Source organism: Ovis aries, chromosome 17, assembly GCF_016772045.2.
Source record: "Ovis aries strain OAR_USU_Benz2616 breed Rambouillet chromosome 17, ARS-UI_Ramb_v3.0, whole genome shotgun sequence".
NCBI classification, from domain to species: Eukaryota; Metazoa; Chordata; class Mammalia; order Artiodactyla; family Bovidae; genus Ovis; species Ovis aries.
In genome coordinates this window covers 34,308,308-34,330,325 of record NC_056070.1, presented here as the reverse complement: position 1 = coordinate 34,330,325, position 22,018 = coordinate 34,308,308, and the positions used below count along the sequence as shown (strand labels likewise).

Here is a 22,018-nt window from a genome sequence, read left to right as displayed (position 1 = left end):
CTGACCATGAGATGACCATGCTAATTAACTCAGATCTAGTGCAGAGGAAGGACAGGGAAGTCTTTTCCATGGAGTTGAGGGCTTCCCAGTTGGCACTAGTGGTAAAGAATTCACCTGCCAATGCAGGAGATGCAAGAGAAGTAGGTTTGATCCCTGGGTCTGGAAGATCCCCTGAAGGAGGAAATAAATGGTAACCCACTCCAGTACTCTTGCCTGAAAAATTCCATGGACAGAGAAGCCTGATGGGCTACAGTTGATGGTGCCGCAAAAAAGCGGACTATGACCTAGTGTGCACACACATGCACACGCACACATACACACATGCAAAGTCTTGACAACAAGAATATTTTAAATGAATCGGTTAAAGAACATAAGAAATTGTGTAATCAGTAAAGAAAGAGAAGTGTGCATCTGGTTAGTTTCATCTAAGGGTATAACATAAAAATATTTTTAAAAATTAGGTCAAAATTAGGTCAAAATTCCCAGAAGTAATATTTGAATACCATGGGGATTGCCAGTAGAAGGAAGAAGTTACGTTGAAAACACCAACTTCACAAAGTGAAGAAAAATTGTTTGGAACTCTTCACTGTCACAGGTAGGTACACTCTGTCAAAGATGGTGTATCCGGAGCAAGAAGAGTTTATGGAAGTTTGAATCAAGAAGACACTGTATCTTGTTCATAAGATGGGCTCAATATGCATTTATTGAGTAGACAAAATGGTATATGTCAAGTAATTAAACAAGTTGATGAATGAATGAAAGATCCAGTTGTATGTTCCATTTGGGAAGTTCTCCAAGATGGGTTAACTGCCCTTCCATTGTCACATAATCCCCTATCTTAGCCTACTGTATACTGTATTCTCCTACTAAACTGTAAGTTACTTGTGGGTAAGAGTTAATTCTTATTCTTCAGGCTAACTCTGGCTCTGACCACAGTACCTTGTACATAGTAGATATTCAAGAATTAGCTGTATTATAAATGAATGACATTATTTATTGGAGTACTTGCTTAGCCAAATGTAAAATGTGTTACCTATGGGAGAGCAAAAGAGGTACTTAAAAAAATACTTAAATAGTATTAGAAAGTCCATTAAAGAGATATAAGTGACAGAAGAACAATTTGAACAGTGTTGTTACCATAATTTGAACATGTGCTTAGGCTAGAAAATGGATTATAACAATGCAGAGTGAACAACTCCTTTCTTGGAAACGAAGGACTAAAGAATTGAGGGTGGAGATGAGATTTTACTGAAAACCCTGGAGAATGTCTTCCCCGCCATGCCCAAATCTAAAAATTTAGACTGTAGATTAAATTTAGATTATTTCTTAAAAAAAAAAAAAAAATTTCAGAGGAAATGCAGCATCTATCTCCCCCTACTGGTGTCATATTAAGGGTGATGTCTAAATTTTTTTTTTTTTCTTTTAACAGAAAAACATTGTAATTAAGATGAAAATTTTCATTTGTTGTTTGGAAACAAATGTTATACTTGATATAGTATTTAAGCATCCTACATTGGAGGTTTGTGTTGCAATGAGCTTTACCAAGATTTGGGGTACACATTGGAGTATAGATGGTCTCAACGCAGATGAGGATTGGTTAAATATTTCTGCTAATTCATATGTAATTAACAAATTTTATATGACAGTGAATTATAATTGGCTGACATAATGAAAAATTTAAGATTTGAATTATCAAAAATTTCAAACATACAAAGGTAGAGAGAAAAGCATAATGAGCTTCTGTGTACCCATTGCCCAGCTCCAACAAACAAGTCACAACTAATCTTGTTTTATTTATCACTTCCCCAGGTCCCACATCCAGATCATTTGAAGCAAGGTCCAAGCACTCTATCATTTCATCTGTAAGTGCTTTAGGATGTACCTAACAGGTAAGGTTGCTTAAAATATCCCTATTTTTAAGCCTGGCCAAAATTAGCAAATAGTTCCAGAATATCAGGAAGTATCCAGTCAGTGTTCAAATTTCCACAATTGTTTCAAAATTTATCATTATCTATTTTACAGCCTGTTTCAATCAGGCTTTTAATATGAACTATGACTTGTAATTTTGTTTGGTATGTTCCTTACATTTCATGGAATTTATGAGATTTAAGTTGCCTCCTCTGTCAGCTTTCTGACTGTTAATTTTGTTAAGAAAAGTGCTTCGTTTGTTCTGAGCAGTGTTTCACAATCTGGAATTTGCCGACTGGATCCCCATAATGTGGCATAGTCCTCTGTCTCTTGCATTTCCTGTAAATACAGGAAATTGGTAGATCCAGAGGTTTCATTTTATTCTTTTTTTTTTTTTTTTTTTTGGCAAGGTGCTGTTGTGTACGTTTGCTGCTCAGTGTTTGGTAGCGGTTGAAGTTCATTGTCTGGAGTAGAGTTAGACACTTTCTACAATAGTGTTTGCCAGCAGAAATTCCTGTGGTGATAGAGTGTTTTGTATCAGTATATATATATACTCTGTATCTGTATTAAATGTCCCATAGCTGTTCTATATCTTAATATGCTAACCATCAGCCACATGTAGCTCTTAAATGTGAATGATGTGATTGAGAAACTGAATTTTTAATTTTTAAAATTTCAATTACTGTAAATTTAAATGTAAATAGCCACATGTCTAGTGACTACCATATTGGATAGTATAGCTACAGACCCATTAATTCAATAAAAGCTGCAAAATGCTCTTACTCTATTTTTTTCTTATTAGTCAGAATATTTTTATAGAGAGAAACTTCCTCTTGACAACTATGTTGCTACTGTGAGGTTCAGTTTATACAGAAAAGACAAGAAATTTGCTTAATTCTTATTTTCTGTTTGTCAGCTGTCAAAACAATAAGTTAGTTCCTTGGCATTCTTCAAAAGTACGCATCTTCATCTTCATGTTTTTTTATTGTCGTTATGTGGTCATAATTTGCATTTTAGTTTATTGTATTCTTGTATTGTTCAAATTGGTCCATCCTTGGCCAGAGAGGGCTTATTCAAACTATCTCCTGAGAGCTCTTGCTCTGATCCTACAAGTCTCTGATAGTTCTCTGGTTTTCTGGTGTGGGATAAGGTATTTCGTAATCATTGTGTAAATATCCTGCCTCGTATCAGAAATGAGCCATTTTCCAAGATGCTCTGGTTCCATTTACTAGTCAGTGGTAGTTTGGAATCATATAATCTGGGTACTAGGGTGATCACTGCTATTTGGTCTGTCATTGTTTCTAGCCTTTATAAAAACAACAGTTAGAAATCGAGGTTAAAAAAAAAACTACATTGTGAATTCGTTGTGATGCATGCAGTTTGAAATCAGGACTATGATACTGCCTCTGATTTTTTGTTTTTAAAAAACGTTGAAAATCTAGTTTCTTCTCAATGGTACCAGTATAACTACCAGTTTCCTTTATTCCACAATACACACATAATAATTTGAGGATGACAATACCTACTTACCAGCAATGAAGTTATTATAGTGAAAAGATATATTTATCTTTGGATTCATTTTTTCATGTTTATTTATCCCTAGAGTCTCCCTCATTGATGATATATTATTGTGTTTCAGGGTTATTTGAAATATTGATAGTTTCTTTGTGTGGTTTTGTCAGAAAAAAATAGATGCAGATTTCTATTTCTTTATTTCCCTTTATTTTTTAGGGATTTCTTTTTTAAACTCTACTTTCATTTTATAATTATGCAAAGTATTTATGTGGTCCTAGAGAGTCATAGCCACAAAACTCAGTAGATCAAAAAATCTAGCTTCTTACCCCATCTCCTGAACCCTATTCCCTTTCTCATTCTCTCATCAGTTTTTCTTTTTTAAAAATTGTAATTTGATCATTCACTTATTATTTCAGAGATATGAATATATTTATATCTACCCTTTCTTAGATGAACGATAATATACTCTATATACTTTTCTCCTTTTTAAAAAATTTTACTTAATAATGTATTCTGGAAATCACTAATAACATGCAGAGATAAACCTCACTGCTTTCTGTAGCTGCATAGTATTTCTTTGAATCGATGGTCCATAGCTATTCAGTAGGTTGTCTACTGATGGACATTTAGTTTGTGGAAAGCTTTCTAAGAACATTTAAAATATCGGGGGAGAATGGATACATGTATATGGATGGCTGAGTCCCTTTGCTGTTCACCTGAAACTCTCACAACATTGTTAAGCAGCTATACCCCAGTACAAAATGTTTTTGATGTTAAAAAAATTTTTTTTTAAAAAGAAAGAACATTTAAATTAATTACAGCAAGAGCATAAACAAATGCATTACATTTCTCTGTAATTTTTCAGTATTCACTAGGTTCTATAGATATTCATAAAGATAACATGAAATTATTCAACTATTCATCAGTAAGAAACTTGAAATTATATTTATGAACTAAGATAAATATCAGGGTGAAATTAAGGTAAACTTACAGAAAGTTGCAGGTATCTCCAAATAAAATATTTTAGTTTTAATTACTTATCTCTTTAGGGGGCTGATGACTATTTTTCTGATCTTCAGATTCTTAGGACAGACCTTAGTAAGGTTGAAAAAGTAGGGAAGATTGAACTTGAGAGCTATGCATGATAGAAGAATCATCTTTTAGGAGGTAAAATGGTAATTGTTTTTGAAGAAAAATTTATTTTACCTCCCACTCTTTACCTATACACTTTGCAGGAAATTTGTGTTATAGTAATGAAATACCAGGTGATTATTATTCCATTATTTGGATTTGTGGTTGAACAAGTGGTTGGAAGATAGCTATTGACAATAATTATATATACTCCAGCCACTTTGTTATTCAACTACCTCTTTTATCATCTACTTTCAGATAATTCAGAAGGTAAAAAGCAAATGGCAACTTAATAAGCATCAATAAATCTATAAATAAAAAGATACAGTGTCTTATTTAGGACATGCTCACTTTCTGTTTTGCTGGGACAGATGTAGGGTTTCAATCCGATCTACTCTAACACTGTTCCCCTTAATTCTCCCTCAAGTCTATTTAGAAATGAAGGTTTCTGTAGATTCTCATACATGCTTGTTTGTTCACCAGAAGCTGTTACAATTTTGATCATAATGCTTTACTGCTTGCAATTCCAACAGGAGTTTATTTTGTTTATGCAATAAGTAAATACTAATTCAAGTTGCTTTCTTTAATTTGAACTGTACATCAGGGCAGTTATACCTATGGTAAAAAAAGTGAAAGTGGAAGTGTTGGTTACTTCATCATGTCTGATTCTTTGTGACCCCATGGACTGTAGCCTGCCAGGCTCCTCTGTCCATGTGAATCTCCAGGCAAGAATACTGGAGTGGGTAACCATTCCCTTCTCCAGGAGCTCTTCCTGACCCAGGGGTTCAACCCGGGTCTCCTGCATTGCAGGCAGATTCTTTGCCATGTGAGCCAGCAGGGAAGCCCTATACCTGTGGTAGATGAATTAAAAGCAGGAGATACCAGTGGGTAGGCTACCCGCTCCAGTATTCTTGGGCTTCCCTTGTGGCTCAGCTGGTAAAGAATCTGCCTGCAATGCGGGAGACCTAGGCTCAGTCCCTGGGTTGGAAAGATCTCCTGGAGAAGGGAAAGGCTATCCACTCCAGTATTCTGGCCTAGAGAATTCCATGGACTGTATAGTCCATGGGGTTGCAAAGAGTCGGACACGACTGAGTGACTTTCACATTCACATCACATCACATATGTACGTATACGCAGTGTTCTCAAGTGCTCTGTGTCTCATGTCTCATAAACCCCCATGCTTCCACATCCCTCTAGTGCCAACAGGACCCCTCCCTATGTTAGTCCTTACAGTTCATGCCTTACTGGCTTTTAAGGGGCCCAGTTTCCCAGGGATGGCGTGTGAGACAGGCCTATGAGGGCAGGAAAGTCAGCTCTGGACAGAAGCAAAACCAGGGAAACCAGGTATTTCTAAGGAAGTCAAGGAAGGATTTGCCTTTTATGAAAGGCCAGAAAGCAGATGGTGACTGCAGCCATGAAATTAAAAGATGCTTACTCCTTGGAAGGAAAGTTATGATCAACTTAGATAGCATATTGAAAAGCAAAGACATTACTTTGCCAACAAAGGTCTGTCTAGTCAAGCCTATGGTTTTTCCAGTGGTTATGTATGGATGTGAGAGTTGGACTGTGAAGAAAACTGAGCACCAAAGAATTAATGCTTTTGAAGTGTGGTGTTGGAGAAGACTCTTGAGAGTCCCTTGGACTGCAAGGAAATCCAATCAGTCCTTTCTAAAGGAGATCAGTTCTGGGTGTTCTTTGGAAGGAATGATGCTAAAGCTGAAACTCCAGTACTTTGGCCACCTCATGCGAAGAGTTGACTCATTGGAAAAGACTCTGATGCTGGGAGGGATTGGGGGCAGGAGAAGAAGGGGATGACAGAGGATGAGATGGCTGGATGGCGTCACCGACTCGACGGACATGAGTTTGGGTAAACTCCGGGAGTTGGTGATGGACAGGGAGGGCTGGCGTGCTGCGATTCATGGGGTCATAAAGAGTCCGACACGACTAAGCGACTGAACTGAACTGAACTGAACTGAGAAATTCAACTTATGATATACTTGAAGTAATTTGTACCTTTCTAAGCATTCTATTCTCAGCATACTATAAGAAAAAAAACCATAAAACAAGAACCCTAACTAAATAAGGTTGAGAGACCAGAACAAGGAACTCTCACACCCTGTGATGATAGCAGAGCCCAACAAGAAGAAGGTAGACTCCTCTTCTTTCTTGGCAAGGACTAAGCCAATGGAAAGCCATGGGCTCTGTTTTACTATAACCCTCCCAACTTCCTTTTTCTCCCCATGAAAGCATTCTCCTGTCCTTGCCACGTGGGGACTTGCACGTGGCTTGCTGTGGTTGCAGACCCTGAATTTCAATTCTCTGCTGATCCCAAGTAAACCCATCTTTCTGGAGCTATATCAACAGTCTCTTTATTTATAAGAAGTAGGTGGAAACCGAGGTGTCTCAGTCTGCATTTTCTAACACTCAAAGATTTGGCTATGAAGTGGAATGGCCAGACTAAACACAGCCCAGTCACACCACAAGGGCAAGAAAACCAAACCCTAGCTTCTGGATTTGTCAGTATTTTATTAATAATTTTTTTTTTCACGTATTACCACCCTGCCTGTAGAGATAATTTTCCCACTTTGAGCTTTTATAGTATTAGTCTACTTGTGGAATTTGTTGTTTAAAATAAAGTGTATATCTATAACCTATTAAAACAACTTGCTGGCCAGTGATTTCAATAATTTATCATGTATGCATTGGATATTTTTCCTGTTATTTTATTTTCAGGCATTGTTAGAGTCTTGAAGGGCTAGATTTAAGGTAAAGTAAGTGAGGTATTCATTTCAGGCACAGAATTTAAGAGAGTTGCAAAAACTTTAGTACTAAAGATAACTGCTATGTTAAAAAAAAATCAGAATTAATCCAGAAAACCCCTTGATAAAGACTGTATGGAAACTTTAAATAAAGACAAAATTTGATCTTGTATTTGAACAATTCTGCTTCACTCACCTCATCCTAACCCTAGGCCCAATTCCAATAAAACTTTATTTAAAAAATAGGCAGGTAATCTCTGGGGCATAGTTTGTTCATTAAAAAAATCACATTAAACAGTTTTATCTTGATTGTAGCATCACTTACATTTTGCCTCCTTGTCCGTGTTTTTGAGCTAGACTTGGAGTTGATTAAATCCCAGTCTATTACTTTTACAAGTAAAGCTACTGTGAAGGCCACAGAGGTGGCATGACAAGCCTAAAGTCAAACAGACCAGGATAACAGGGTTGAGCTCTATCATGGCTTTATATAATCTATCTCTCCAGTTAAATTCTTCAAGTAAAAGATTTTTGACTCCTATTTCTTGTTTATTATATAGTTCTATGTGGCAAATAGTCTCTCTCACAACTATACTTGCTGTTGTCTTGCTATATGATTTCTATCAGTTATCTGTGTGACTTTAAAAAAGATACTTACTTTTTATTGCCTTAATCTGTGTCTTCATGACACTCAATTCTGGGTCAGTTCAGTGAAAAAGAAAATGAAGAAAAGATAAATGAAGAGAAAACAAAACTTTCTCCTGAAGCCAAAAAACTTTTGCATGCCGCTACATGGATGAAATTGTTGCTGTTGTTGTCGAGTCGCTCAGTTGTATCTGACTCTTTTCGACCCCGTGGACTGCAGCACACCAGGCTTCACTGTCCTTCACTATCTATGGAGTTGCTCAAACTCATGTCCATTGAGTCAATGATGCCATCCAATTATCTCATCCTCTGACACCCCCTTCTCCTCTTGTCCTCAATCTTTCTCAACATCAGGGTCTTTTCCAATGAGTCAGCTCTTCACATCAGGTGGCCAAAAGATTGTAGCCTCAGCTTCATCATCAGTCCTTGCAATGAATATTTAGGATTGATTTCCTTTAGGATTGGTTGGTTTGACCCCCTTGCTGTCCAAGGGACTCTCAAGAATCTTTAATACCACAGTTCGAAATCGTTTTTAAGTGTTTGAATTTTCTTATTAACTGGTTTGTGGTGTTGTTCAGACACAGGCAAAATTTGCTAATGTTCAAGAAAAAGTAATATCAAGTAGGAGTTGATAGAGTTAATCAATAAAAATTGCATGGTCTCTGCAAAGGATATCCTGCTTTGGAACTGGTCATTATTAGACCAGGTGGTTAGTGCTTCCTCATTTTCTCCAAAGGTGGGAAAGAGGTAAGAATTTTTAGCCTAGTAGCAATCACATAAACCAGCAGGAGTGTTGTGGTCCTGGTGGGCAGGGAAGGGAGGACCTGGAGGGAAGGAGAGCACAGTCATCTAATTTGACTTTTTTGGTTAAAACTAGGAGAGATTTGCGGAGAAGGTGATGGCACCCCACTCCAGTACTCCTGCCTGAAAAATCCCATGGGTGGAGGAGCCTGGTGGGCTGCAGTCCGTGGGGTCATGAAGGGTCGGACATGACTGAGTGACTTCACTTTCACTTTTCACTTTCATGCATTGGAGAAGGAAATGGCAACCCACTCCAGTGTTCTTGCCTGGAGAATCCCAGGGACGGGGGTGCCTGGTGGGCTGCCGTCTATGAGGTCGCACAGAGTCGGACATGACTGAAGCGACTTAGCAGCAGCAGCAGCAGGAGAGATTTGTGAGTTTCACATCAATCAACTTCATTATTCTGGTTCCTGTCATCTTTGATTCACATGATTTCAGTTTCTTTGCAAATGTCTTTGGTTTGAGCTTTACGATCATGAAACAGAGCAATTGAATAATGTTGATAAAAAGTTTTGGAAGTGATCACTGAACTTTGCATAAATTTACCAGCAGCTATTTTTAGTGTGAAAAATGGTACTTTTCCATAATAAATGTGGGTTAGGAAGTTTATGTCATTATTATGTAGCCACTTAGAAAAATAAGACCACAATATTTGCAGAAAATAGAACTTATTGGAAAACTAGATGAAATGAAGTAAGTATATATATTCTTTAAGGTATGGAGGCACATTTCATTATGTGAAAAATAGGATTTGTCTAAACTATTGGAGAGGTAGCTATTTTGCATGCCAATAATCGGCATTTGATATTAGATTTTAAAAACAGTGACTTTTAAAAGTTTAGAATATTTTTGAAGCCTGGGCATAATTTTCATAGTTATATGAAATAGAATAAAGCAGGAAAGGTATTGGGAGATGGTGTTGACTTTTAAAAAATAAACAAAAAGTGTATTTTCTTGTGGAATCATATTTATATGGATAACATAAAATTAATCTTCTGACTTAACCTGTCAATCCATTATAGATAATAAATTCACAATTGAATTCATTTCATGTGTTGTATATACTAACTCATTCAAAGAAAATGAGCTGTCATCATCATCCAGAAGTATTTATGGGGAGACTATAATTTCACAGCGCTGGCTTTACAATGTTAGTACACAGACTTTCTAGTTCTAGGAATCTTGAACTAAGAAAAAACACAAAATCTGAAGGATAAATAGACAAAAATAATCGTGTAAGACACATAGAGGACACAATAGAAACTAGATAATCAGTTGTTCACAGTTCATTAATAAATGCCTACTGCAGGGAAAAAAGGCAAGAAAATGTATCTAGTGCCCACTATTGCCAGATGCTGTCATAAATACTTTAATTGTATTCTCTCAGTTATGGTCAAATGGAAGGCACGAGGCAGAGGCATCCAGCAGAAACATGTCCATACAAACGAGGACACTGGCTTTCATTCAGGGGGAATGGCGCAAGAAATAGAGAGTAGGTCAAACGGACAGAAGTGGAAGATTTTTAAAAGGCAGTTTTGGAAAGCTGGCCAAGTTGAGGACCCTTTATGGTAGAGGACCTTTTAGGATAAGCTAAGGCATGCTTGCTTTTTCATGTAGGTAAAGAAAACCCAAAATGTTTTTGAGCAGAGAGAGTGACCGAACCAAGAGCTGTGAGCATAGAGCACATGGAACATGAAAAGCAGTGGGGCCACTTGATCAAACAGTGAGAGGCAGAGCTGGCTCAGCTAGCTGTGAAGGTGACATTCTTTTAAGGCTGTATATTACCAAGTTTTCCAGGATAGATCCAAATAGTGGTGATTTTATTGATTTAATCATCAGTGGTTCAGAACCATATTTTCTCAGTTTGCTACCCATCTAAACGCATCTGAAAAAATTGGTATAAACAATCTTATTTACAAAGCAGAAATAGAGACACAGACGCAGAGAATCTTGATAAAAGTGAAAGAGGAGAGTGAAAAAGTTGAAAAAACTCAACATTCTGAAAACTAAGATCATGGCATCTGGTCTTGTCACTTCATGGCAAATAGATGGAGAAACAATGGAAACAGTGACAGACTTTATTTTCTTAGGCTCCAAAATCATTGCAGATGGTGACTGCAGCCATGAAATTGAAAAATGCTTGTACCCTGGAAGAAAAGCTATGACCAACCTAGACAGCGTATTAAAAATCAGAGACATTGCTTTACCGATAAGGTTTGTACAGTCAAAGGTATGGTTTTTCCAGTAGTCATGTACAGATGTGAGAATTGTAACATAAAGGAATCGATGCTTTTGAACTTTGGTGGTGGAGAAGACTCTTGAAAGTCTCTTGGATTGCAAAGAGATTAAACCAATCAATCCTAAAGGCAATCAGTCCTGAATATTCATTGGAATGACTGATGATGAAGCTAAAGCTCCACTATTTCGGCCACCTGATGTGAAGAGCCAACTTATTGGAAAAGACCCTGATGCTGGGAAAGATTGAAGTCAAGAGGAGAAGTGAGGCACAGAGGATGAGATGGTTGGATGGCATCACTGACTCGATGGACCTCAGTTTGAGCAAGCTCTAGGAGATAGTGATGCACAGGGAAGCCTGGAGTGCTGCAGTCCATGGGGTTGCAAAGAGTCATGACTCAACTGAACTGAACTGAAAGCAGAGAATAAACGGGGATACCAAGGGGAAAGGGGAAGAAGTGGATGAACCGGGAGATTGGGATTGACATATACACACTACAATGTATGAAATATACAACAATGAGAACCTACTGTATGTCACAGGGAGCTCTACTCAGTGCTCTGTGGTGACCTAAATGGGAAGGAAATCCAAAAAAGAGGGGATATATGTATACATATAGCTAAAGCACTTTGCTGTACAGTAGAAACTAACCCAACATTGTAAAGCAACTCTACTACAATAAAAGTTTAAAAAATAAAAGCATTCTGATTGTGTGAAATAAATATTGAGTAAATAAGATGTTAAATTTTTAGAATATGCTAATGTTTAGTGAGAGTGTGCAGAGAAGGCAATGGCAGTCCACTCCAGTGTTCTTGCCTGGAGAATCCCAGGGACAGGGGAGCCAGGTGGGCTGCTGTCTATGGGGTCGCACAGAGTTGGACACGACTGAAGTGACTTAGCAGCAGCAGCAGCAGTGAGAGCTTGTGATGATGTTTGAGGAAACATAAAGAAGAGTGTTCCTCATGTCTTCTTCCTACTAAAAATAATTTCTTGAAGACAGTAGGATTTTAGGTCATTGAAGTGTGGCAGGGTGAACACGTGCAACAACTTTGCAAGAGTGAAGCTATTTGTTGGCTCCCTCTGTTTCCAGTCCTCCTGAGCCCTTTATAAGCCCTTGCAATTAGATCACCCCTCCACCCTCTTGAAGATCTCCAACACACTCTCTTTTCTGTTTCCTTATTCTTCTTAATCCCCCCTGGAAGCATTTCTTACTCTTATTCACCTCCTCCATCACTCCAGCCACATTTTTCTGTCTCTCTGTATCAACTTCATTATTTTACCTCCTAACAGGGGTCTCAGTCATCAGCCCTCAGCCATTCCCCTGTCATTAACATTTTTGAGGGATAAATAGTTCTAGAACTTTGAGAATCCCTAAATTTGCAAAGATTTCTAAACGACACAAATTTCTCCATGAAGTATAACTTTGGGACTGACTTGGCACTTGCTGAAACACGTTGATGACTGCCTCTTACTTCCATATGGAGTACAGGTCTTGGCTTCATTGTTGCCCATTCAGTTAGGTTTGCTCTGAGCTGCTGGACAATGGCAGGCTCCTTCGTGAAATGGTCCTGAGGCACCGCATACTCTTCTTTTTGAAAAGGCATCTTTTTTGGAAATTGATTATTTGTAATTCATTGAATTATGTCTTAAGTATTGACAGCTGTACCCCTAGGACTTATTAGTCCAGTCGTGTATTAGGAACTCAAAGAATGCGTTTTGTTGGTTAATTGATTGAATGATTATAGGCCTGTTCATTTCAAGTTCAACAATATGTACTTTACCTCATATTTCCTCTAAGGAATATAAATTTTTTTTTTTTTGACTGCATCACACCCATGTGGGATTTTAGTTCCCTGATCAGGGATCAAACCTGCATCCCCTATAATGGAAGTGCAGAGTCTGGGCCAGCAGGGAAGTCCTAGGAACATCATTTTTAAAGATATACTTGCTTTTGGTTTGTTTTCTTATTCACACCGCTAGTTGACTTTCTCTTCTTAAACAAAACAAAACAAAACAAAACATTACACACCTTACTTTTGGCAGAGAAGAAATGTAGGACAATAAAGTTCTGCTGAGGTATGTATGCTAGGCTTGAGGTGAGGCTCACAGACCAGTAAATCTTCCAATCTTAGCAAAATTTCAAAGCACCATGTATCTTGGACCTTCAGATTTATTATCATCTTTTTCACGGTAAATATATCCTATTCACATTTTCTCCTTTGGGAAAGTCAGTGGCTACAGACTTCATTTGGTGCATCTCCGAACGTCTACCTCTAATTCAGTCCTTTCATGTGAGTTCTGTCCTATATCTAACTGAAACAGGAAATCTACTCTGACTTGCCGTATTTAGCACCTAAGGGTAATATAATATAAGCATGGTAAAGGGAGATGAGAGAACTGGGTTCTCAGCTGGTGCTGCCATTAACCCTTGAAGGGAATTTGAGCAGGCTTTCCAGAGAAACCCAGAAGAGCCCCCAAACATAGTTCTAATTAACCTGCTGAAAGAATTTTGAACTCTGCTTAGTATTTTGGCTTGCTTTGTGGTTCTATCCCTACCAATCCAACGTGGTAATAAAACAAAATGTGGATGAAACTTTGGCTCCGGCTGAACCAAACAAAACTGAGATAATTCTCAGATTTATAAAAGCTGGTGCTGCTGCCAGAAACATTCATAACACGTTTCTCTTCAACTCAGGCCTATTGAGAGACTAGGCTAGTCAGACCCATATTAATTGAACACGAGTAAAGGAAAAATGAAACCCAACAGCTCTCTTTTCTAAGCCCACAGAAGAAACAGTAACTGGATTTCTCTGGAGAAGGATAAGGTCCCTCCCAGATGTGCCCAGAAATTGGGTGGAGTTTAGCGACAGCTAGGAGCTTAAGCGGAGACATTACTTTGCCAACAAAGGTCTGTCTAGTTAAGGCTATGGTTTTTCCTATGGTCATATATGGATGCGAGAGTTGGATTGTGAAGAAAGCTGAGTGCTGAAGAATTGATGCTTTTGAACTGTGGTGTTGGAGAAGACTCTTGAGAGTCCCTTGAACTGCAAAGAGATCCAACCAGTCCATTCTAAAGGAGATCAGCCCTGGGTATTTTTTGGAAGGACTGATGCTGAAGCTGAAACTCCAATACTTTGGCCACCTCATGTGAAGAGTTGACTCATTGGAAAAGACTCTGATGCTGGGAGGGATTGGGGGCAGGAGGAAAAGGGGACGACAGAGAATGAGATGGCTGGATGGCATCAGCGACTCGATGGACGTGAGTTTGAATGAACTCCAGGAGATGGTGATGGACAGGGAGGCCTAGTGTGTTGCAATTCATGGGGTCGCAAAGAGTTGGACACAACTGAGTGACTGAACTGAACTGGACTGAGGAGCTTAAGTGGTCATCTGAGGAATTTTCATTCAAAATGTGGCTTGAGCTTACTAAGGAATCCCTTATAGGAACAGAACTCTGAGGAGAGCTTCAAACACAAAGCTAGTACCACACTGGGCAGTGGAATAACTGTTTTCTTGGTGAAGTATACAAAGCAGAGATTTATGCTGTAGGCAAGTTTCTTCTTTTCATGCTTGGGGGGAAAATCAATATTCCATATTCATGGTCTCTGACATAACACTTTGCTAGGGTGGTCAAAAGGGATTTATACGATTTGTTGCAAAATACCACGATGTTATTTTTATAAGGATCAACCCGAGTGGGGATGGGATTCTTAAGTGCCACCTGGTTTTCACACTTTTGGCAAAGTAAAATTTAATTGAGTTTTCAAAGACAGGAAAATATTCTGTTGCTGGGAAATATAGCATAAAGGATTTCTGCAAGCTTCCTCTGGGTTTTTCTTGCAAGCTTTAAATGAGAATTTTCTGCCAATTTTCTGGCAGAAGCAGAGGAGACATAGCAGTTTTGCTGGTGGTTTTGATTATGGATTGTCTATATGGCATCAATAAAAATAACTAGGCCAAGGTCTGATGGGCATTGAACTTGCTTAAGGGCTAATAAAATTATAAGAGACGGGAATAAATCTTAAATTTTGAATATTTTTTCTTATAATACATATGGAAAGACGATTTCTCAGTGTTTTTAATGTGTTAAAAGTACAATAACTGGAGAAGAATATGTTCTCTTCAAAGTGCCAATAAAAATGCAAAATGTCATTTTCCAGTGCAATTCGGCCTGAAATCAACCTGTTTCATGGTAATTATGGGCTCTGGCACCAGAATATAGCAGAGCTTTAGAAAGACTGAATGAGTGATTGAGTCCAGCCTCCTTAAATATGAAACATATGAAATGATTTGTGGAGAGTGAAAACCAGAGAGCGTTGTCACCCTCCTTACTCTGAACTATGCATAAAGCTTCACTAATGCCCTGTGGTGGTCGTATCACATTGAGGGAGTGGGTGAGAAACATAATTTTCAAGACAGTAGAAACAGTGTAGGAACAGCCTCTTATGTGGTAGAAGGGAAGTTTCATACAAAGGCATACTCTGTGAGAAAGAGATGATGGTGCCCAAAGTGGGCGAAAAGTGCCTTTCCTTGGCAAGAGTCTGGCATATCACAATGAAAGGAAAACCATGTATATTTCTCAGAAGCATTGTGGTGTCAGGAGTAGGGCCCCAGCAATGCAGCATCCTATGCTTCATGGCAGTGTGGCAGGAGGGGGCTGCTCAAGCCAAGAGAAAGGTGGCAGCATTCACATTCTCCTCCTTTTTTCCAGGGTGATAAGCTCCTTGTGATACAGGTGTCCCAGCATAGGGGTTGCCTTTGATTGGTTTTATTCTATAAAGTAGAAGAAGAATAAAAGTATTTAAATCTTAGAGTGTTTGGGTGTCCTGTATTACAGGCCCAAATAGAATAGTGGACAAAATCTTGCTGAGTTTTATTTTTTCATCAAAGTTATGAAGCTTAATGCGGAGAAGGAAATGGCAACCCGTTTCAGTATTCTTGCCTGGGAAATCCCACGGACAGAGAATTCTGGTGGGGTCACAAAAAGTCTGACATGGCAGAGTGACCCAGCACACACACATGATGCTTAAAGAGTCCATTTTTCTATGAATTTTGTTATACAAAACCACTGGCTTCCTGACTTTCTCCCAGTTTTTCTCTGCTCAGAGGTCATTGTTCATTGTTTTCAATAAAGTAAACTGATTCTTTATATTTTTCCCACATCTTCAAATGATACATTTCTAATGCTGCTTCTTAATAGTGAAGGTTTTGATCTTGTTTATTACTTACCTCTAAGAGTAAGAAGACTTTAGCACTCTCTTAGAAACCCCCACCACACACACACACACACACACACACACACACACACACACTTGGGTCCTGTATTTTTTTCAATACAGTTATAGAAAATTTTGCTTTCGTCAATGTCAGGAGTTTCTTAGGAATATGTAAATACTATTTCTAACTGAGCCATGCAGTGTTTTTTTTTTTTTGTTGTTGTTGTTTTTTTTAAATTGCATTCTGTTGCACAACTTTCTGTTTTCTTTGGAGTTAACAATTGTGTTGGTTTTTCTGACTACTTGATTGGTTTTCTGTGTTCTTAGCGACTGCAAACTCGAGACATCTTTCTAATCCCTCTTTCTATATCATCTAACATATGAATTACTCTGTGGAGTTCATCTTCTTGGCCAGCATCTCTGGACCTATGGCACTGCACTTATTTGCACTTGCTTACCATCGTGCCGTGGGCTTCCTGGATGGCTCCATGGGTGAAGAATCCATGTGCAATGCAGGAGACACAGGAGATGCAGGTTTAATCCCTGGGTTGCAAGGATTCCCTGGAGGAAGAAATGGCAACCACTCCATTCTTGTCTGAAAAATCCCATGGACAGAGAAGGGTTACAGTCTACGGGGTTGTAAAGAGAGACACAACTGAGCGACTTAGCACAGAGCAAGTGCCATCCTAGTAGCAAACACCATCCTACTGTGAATTCTCTGCTTCTTTATGACATTAGACCTGTTATTTCCTGGAAACCGCATCTTCCTCTTTGTTACTTTACTTTCTTGTTTGGGTTAAAACTGTTTTCAGTAACTATTCAAAAAGAATGCACAAAAGATACATGTTTTGAGGCCCTGTATGTTTGAAAACACTTTTATTCCATCATCATACTTGAGAGTTTAGTATAGACCTCTGTGTGCTATGTGCTAAGTTGCTTCAGTCCTGTCTGACTCTTTGCAACTCTATGGACTGTAGCCCGCCAGACTCCTATGTCCATGGGATTCTCCAGGCAAAAATACTGGAGTGGGTTGCCATTTCCATTTCCAGGGGATCTTCCCGACTCGAAAATTGAACCCGGGTCTCCCCTTTTCAGAAATTTGATGCCATTTTTCCATTTTCTTCTTGCTTTCAATGTTACAGTAGATAACTCTAAAGCTATTAGAATTCTTTGTTTTTGACATGTCTTGCCCTCTCTTCTGCCAAATCTTTGTCCTCAGTATGCTGAAATTTTATAACATATGTCTTCATATATATCTGTTTCATATGTTTTGCTGGGCTCCCAGAAGAATATTTCAATCTGAAGAATCATGTCCTTTCTAGTTTGGTTAACTTCCTTTGTTCTCTACGTCTGAAACTTTATGAGTTGAATGGTGATTCTCTTGGACTGCTCCTGTGATTTTCTTATCTCTCTTTTAAATTTCTGTCTGTCTCTCTCTCCCCACCTGCCCCCTCTTCTTATTTAGTTTAAAAATTTTTAGGCCTCGCTGTGTGACATTTGGGGTCCCTGACTAGGGGTTGAATCCCTGCCCCCTGCATCACTGGGAGTGTGGAAACTTAATCACTGGATTGCCAGCGAAATCCCTCTTTTGCTTGTTTTTAAAAATTTATTTTTCTAAGAGATTTTCTCAATTCTATATTCTAACATAGCTATTGGGATTTTCATTTAGGCTATTAGATTTTAAAATATTCCCCAAGATCTTTTAGGTTCTGTATATGTACCTGTTTAAACTGATACCAATTTTCTATTCTCATTCTTATCATTTTAAGTGTGAGTTCATCTCTGAACTGAAAAACTGACTTAATAAGAGACCAAACTTGGAATAATACCATAACCATTAAAGATAAACCAGTAGCTAAAAATCTTTCTACAAATGAATCTCAGGGAGACTTTTTTTCGCCTTTCAATTTTATTGAGATATAATTGACAGGCGACATTGTTATAGTTTTAAGGTATACAGAATAATGATTGGATTTACGTGCATCATGAAGTGATCATCACAGTAAGTTTAGTGAATGTCTATGTCATATAGATACAAAATTAAAGAAATAGAAAAAAAATTTCCTTATGATGAGAACTCATGTTTTATTCTGAACAACTTTCACGTGTGACATACAGCAGTGTTAATTATATTTATCATGTTGTCCATTACATCCCTAGAATTTACATATAAATGGAAGTTTGCGCCTTTTGACTGTCTTCATTCAATTCCCCTTTGCCTCTAGAAACCACAAATCTGATCTCTTTTTAAATGAGTTTGTTTGTTTTTGAAGTATGATTGACCCACAACACTGAAATATCAGAAAGAAATTAGGAAAATAATCCCACTTAGGATCACATCAAAAAGAAGAAAATACCTAGAAATAAATCTTAGGAGATATATGACCTGTACTCAGAAAACTATAAGACATTGATGAAAGAAATTGTAGAGAACACAAGTAGATGGAAAGATACATTGTGCTCAAGGATTAGAAAATGTAATATTAAAATGACTGTGTTATGTAATGTACAGATTCCATGCAACCTTATCAAAATACACCAATATAATTTTTCATTGAACTAGAACAAAGACATAAAATTTCTGTGGAAACACAAAAGACTCCAAATAGTCAAAAGAGCCTTGAAAAGAAGAACGAGGCTGGAGGTATCACATGCCCTGATTTCAAACCACATTACAGAGCTACAGTAATCAAAACAGAATGATACCGGCACTAAGATAGACACATAGATCAATGAAACAGAATAGACAGTTCAGAGATGAACTCACACTTAAAATGTAGGAATGAGAACAGAAGACTGCTGTTATTTGAAAATGATTTAATTGTGTATTTAGATGTGTATTTAATTGTGTATTTAAATTCCCAAGAATCCGCAGCTGAATTGTAAGTTTATATGAAAGTATTTCAAGATTGCTGCATATAAAATCAATTTAAAGATATATTGCTTTTTAATAAATCAATGATAAGCATTTACTAGATAAAATTTTAAAGTGTCATTTATAATTATGTGAAAGTACCAAGTACCTGGAAATAAGCTGTACAGTCTTTGTGCAATATCTTCGTGGAAATTTTATAAAATTATAAATTTTATAACAGAAACAACTCTCAATAAAATGAGACATTTATCATGCTCAAGATTGAAGAATCAAGCTTCCAATAGGTTTCTTTTTTTTGAAATTTGACAGGCTGATTTTAATATTTCTATACAAATGTCAAGGTCTAGAATAGCCAAGATATTTTTGATGAAGAATAATGTGCAGTGACTGCCCTACTACATACCAAACTTACCATAGTAGTTAAATCAGTTTGGCCACAGAAATAAGCAGATCAATGGAACAAACAAAAAGAGCTCAGAAACACACATCTATGGATTCTTGATTTATGCTAACAGTGGATTGGTCCCTATTTTTTTCATAATTATGTAGAGATGATTGGTTATAAAAATGAAAGAAAAAAGAAATATTACCTCACACCATACACAAAAATCCATTCCAGGTAGATTAAAGATATCAATCTTTAAAGCTTTTAGGAGAAAAGGTGGGATAATTCTCAGTCTTTTACTCTCTTTTTCTCATTTTCTTTCTGAATTCTTCATACAGAATTCTGGGTTGGTGGTCTTTTCTTTCATAATTTTGAATCTATTCCATTGTTTCTGTTGAGAATTCAGCTTTCATTCTAATTGTTATTTGAAGGTACTCTTTTCTCTTTTTTTTCCTTTGCTTGCTTTAAATTTTTCTAGGCCTAGGATAATGTTACCTTACTCCTGCTGCTGCTAAGTCACTTTAGTCGTGTCCGACTCTGTGCAACCCCATAGACGGCAGCCCACCAGGCTCCCCTGTCCCTGGGATTCTTCAGGCAAGAACACTGGAGTGGGTTGCCATTTCCTTCTCCAATGCATGAAAGTGAAAAGTGAAAGTGAAGTTGCTCAGTAGCATCTGACTCTTAGCGATCCCATGGACTGCAGCCTACCAGGCTCCTCCATCCATGGGATTTTCCACGTACTGGAAAATTTCCCAGAGTACTGGAGTGGGGTGCCATTGCCTTCTCTGACCTTACTCGTAAAAGTGTTTGTTCTTCTTCTAAGCATATGTGGCCAGTAGCACTCCAGGATCACCACAATTCAATTTGTAAATTAAAATTGTCTGAAGTTACCTTCTATGAGGCCCTGTTTACTTCTGATCCACCCTAATTCTCCAGATGAAGTCCTTCAACAGTGAAATCAACAAGAGGGAGGTTCACTGGAATCCATACCCACTTATCACTAAGAATTTGTTAAAGAAGATTGTATTCATTTGTTTATTTGTCTGCATCACATCTTCATTGTGCCATGTGGGATCTTTCATTGTAGGGCACAGCTTGTCTAGTTGTGGCATGCAGGCTCAGTATATGTGGTGCTCAGGCTTAGTTGCTCCATGGCGTGTAGGACCTTAGTTCCCTGAACAGGGATCGCATTTGCAACCCTTGCATTTTGCAAGGCAGATTCTTAACCACTGGACCACCAGGGATGTTCTGATCACTAAGCTTTTGGATCTCTCTTCTTAGCCCTTGAACTGTCAAAAATAGCCCCGTCTCTACATTCTGATTGCTTATTTTAAGTATATCATACTATGGCTATTGTTTATTGTTGTATACTTTACAGGTAAGTCTACAAAAACATTTTTTCTCAATTATGACATTCAAGCATATTAATTTGTGATTTTTTTTTTGTCTGCATGACATCCCACCTTTTAGTATTTCATTAACTCTTCCCTGATAGTCAAACATTTGCAATGTTAGATTCTTTGTGTTTCACTGAAATAAACAATACTACTTCTAACTTTTAATTTAGAAAAGTCACATATCTCTTTACTATTTTCTTGGATAAACTCTAAGAAACAAAATCACTGAATATTTTTAGGGATCATGAATGCATTGTCAGTTTGCTTTCCAGGCAGATTTTCCTAATTTTCGTCCCAGACCAGCATTGCATGGGGGTGCCAATCCCACCACACATATAGCAGCATTTAAACATTTGAAAAGGTTTGGCCAGTCTAAATGGCCAATCTAAGAGGCCCAAAGGCCCCTTGTTTCACTCTATTTGGCTTTTCTTTGATTATTAATGAGGTTGAACCCTTTTTCATAAGTTTATTACTATTTGAATTTCCTTTTCTGTGAATTCTCTTTATGTCCTTTGCTCTTTTTGTTTGGCTTTGTTTGTATTATGATGTTTGTATTTTTCATCTTCTCATTTTCTAATGGGGAATATAGCTACCAGATGGTCTACTAATAATACATCTTCCCTCCCCTACTGGATACACACATTTCATTAAATGGCAGGATACCAGCTATAGGGGAAAAATGGACTATTTTCACTTCCACTGCATATGGTCCTAGGACATTTTTTTCGTGTTTTCTAATTTGCTGTACTACCTAAGTCACAGGAAGGAGTTTGGATTTTAAGGAGACTTTGAATTTTTAAGGAAAGCTACAGAAGGTGCCCATTAGTCATACTGAGTCTTTCCATCATTAAAAGCCTTCAATTGTTATTCATGTTCTTTGAATGTCCTCTGAACTACTTAGCACATGACCCCAGCTCCCCCCCCCTTTCCAGTCCCTCTGTATCACCCTCTCTCTTGCTCACCGTGACTCAATAGCACATCCCTTCACTGAGTTCTTAAAGCATACCTCTTTTCAAGCTCACAGCCCTTGTACATACAATTCCTGCTGCCTGCACTGCACTTTTTTACTTACTCTTTGCCCAGCGAGGGGCTTCCCTGGTGGCTCAGATGGTAAAGAATCTGCTTGTAATGCAGGAGACCCAGGTTTGATCCC

At 37.9% G+C, this 22,018-nt stretch overlaps 1 long non-coding RNA gene across 1 annotated transcript in view; it reads left to right on the top strand.

Moving 5' to 3' along the window:
- The window catches only part of LOC121816923 (uncharacterized), a 259,574-nt gene that overhangs the window by 100,834 nt on the left and 136,722 nt on the right, over positions 1-22,018 (top strand). The window contains exon 3 of the long non-coding RNA XR_009597002.1: positions 1,810-1,889. This is a non-coding gene — a long non-coding RNA (uncharacterized LOC121816923). The remainder of the gene's footprint in view (positions 1-1,809; positions 1,890-22,018) is intronic.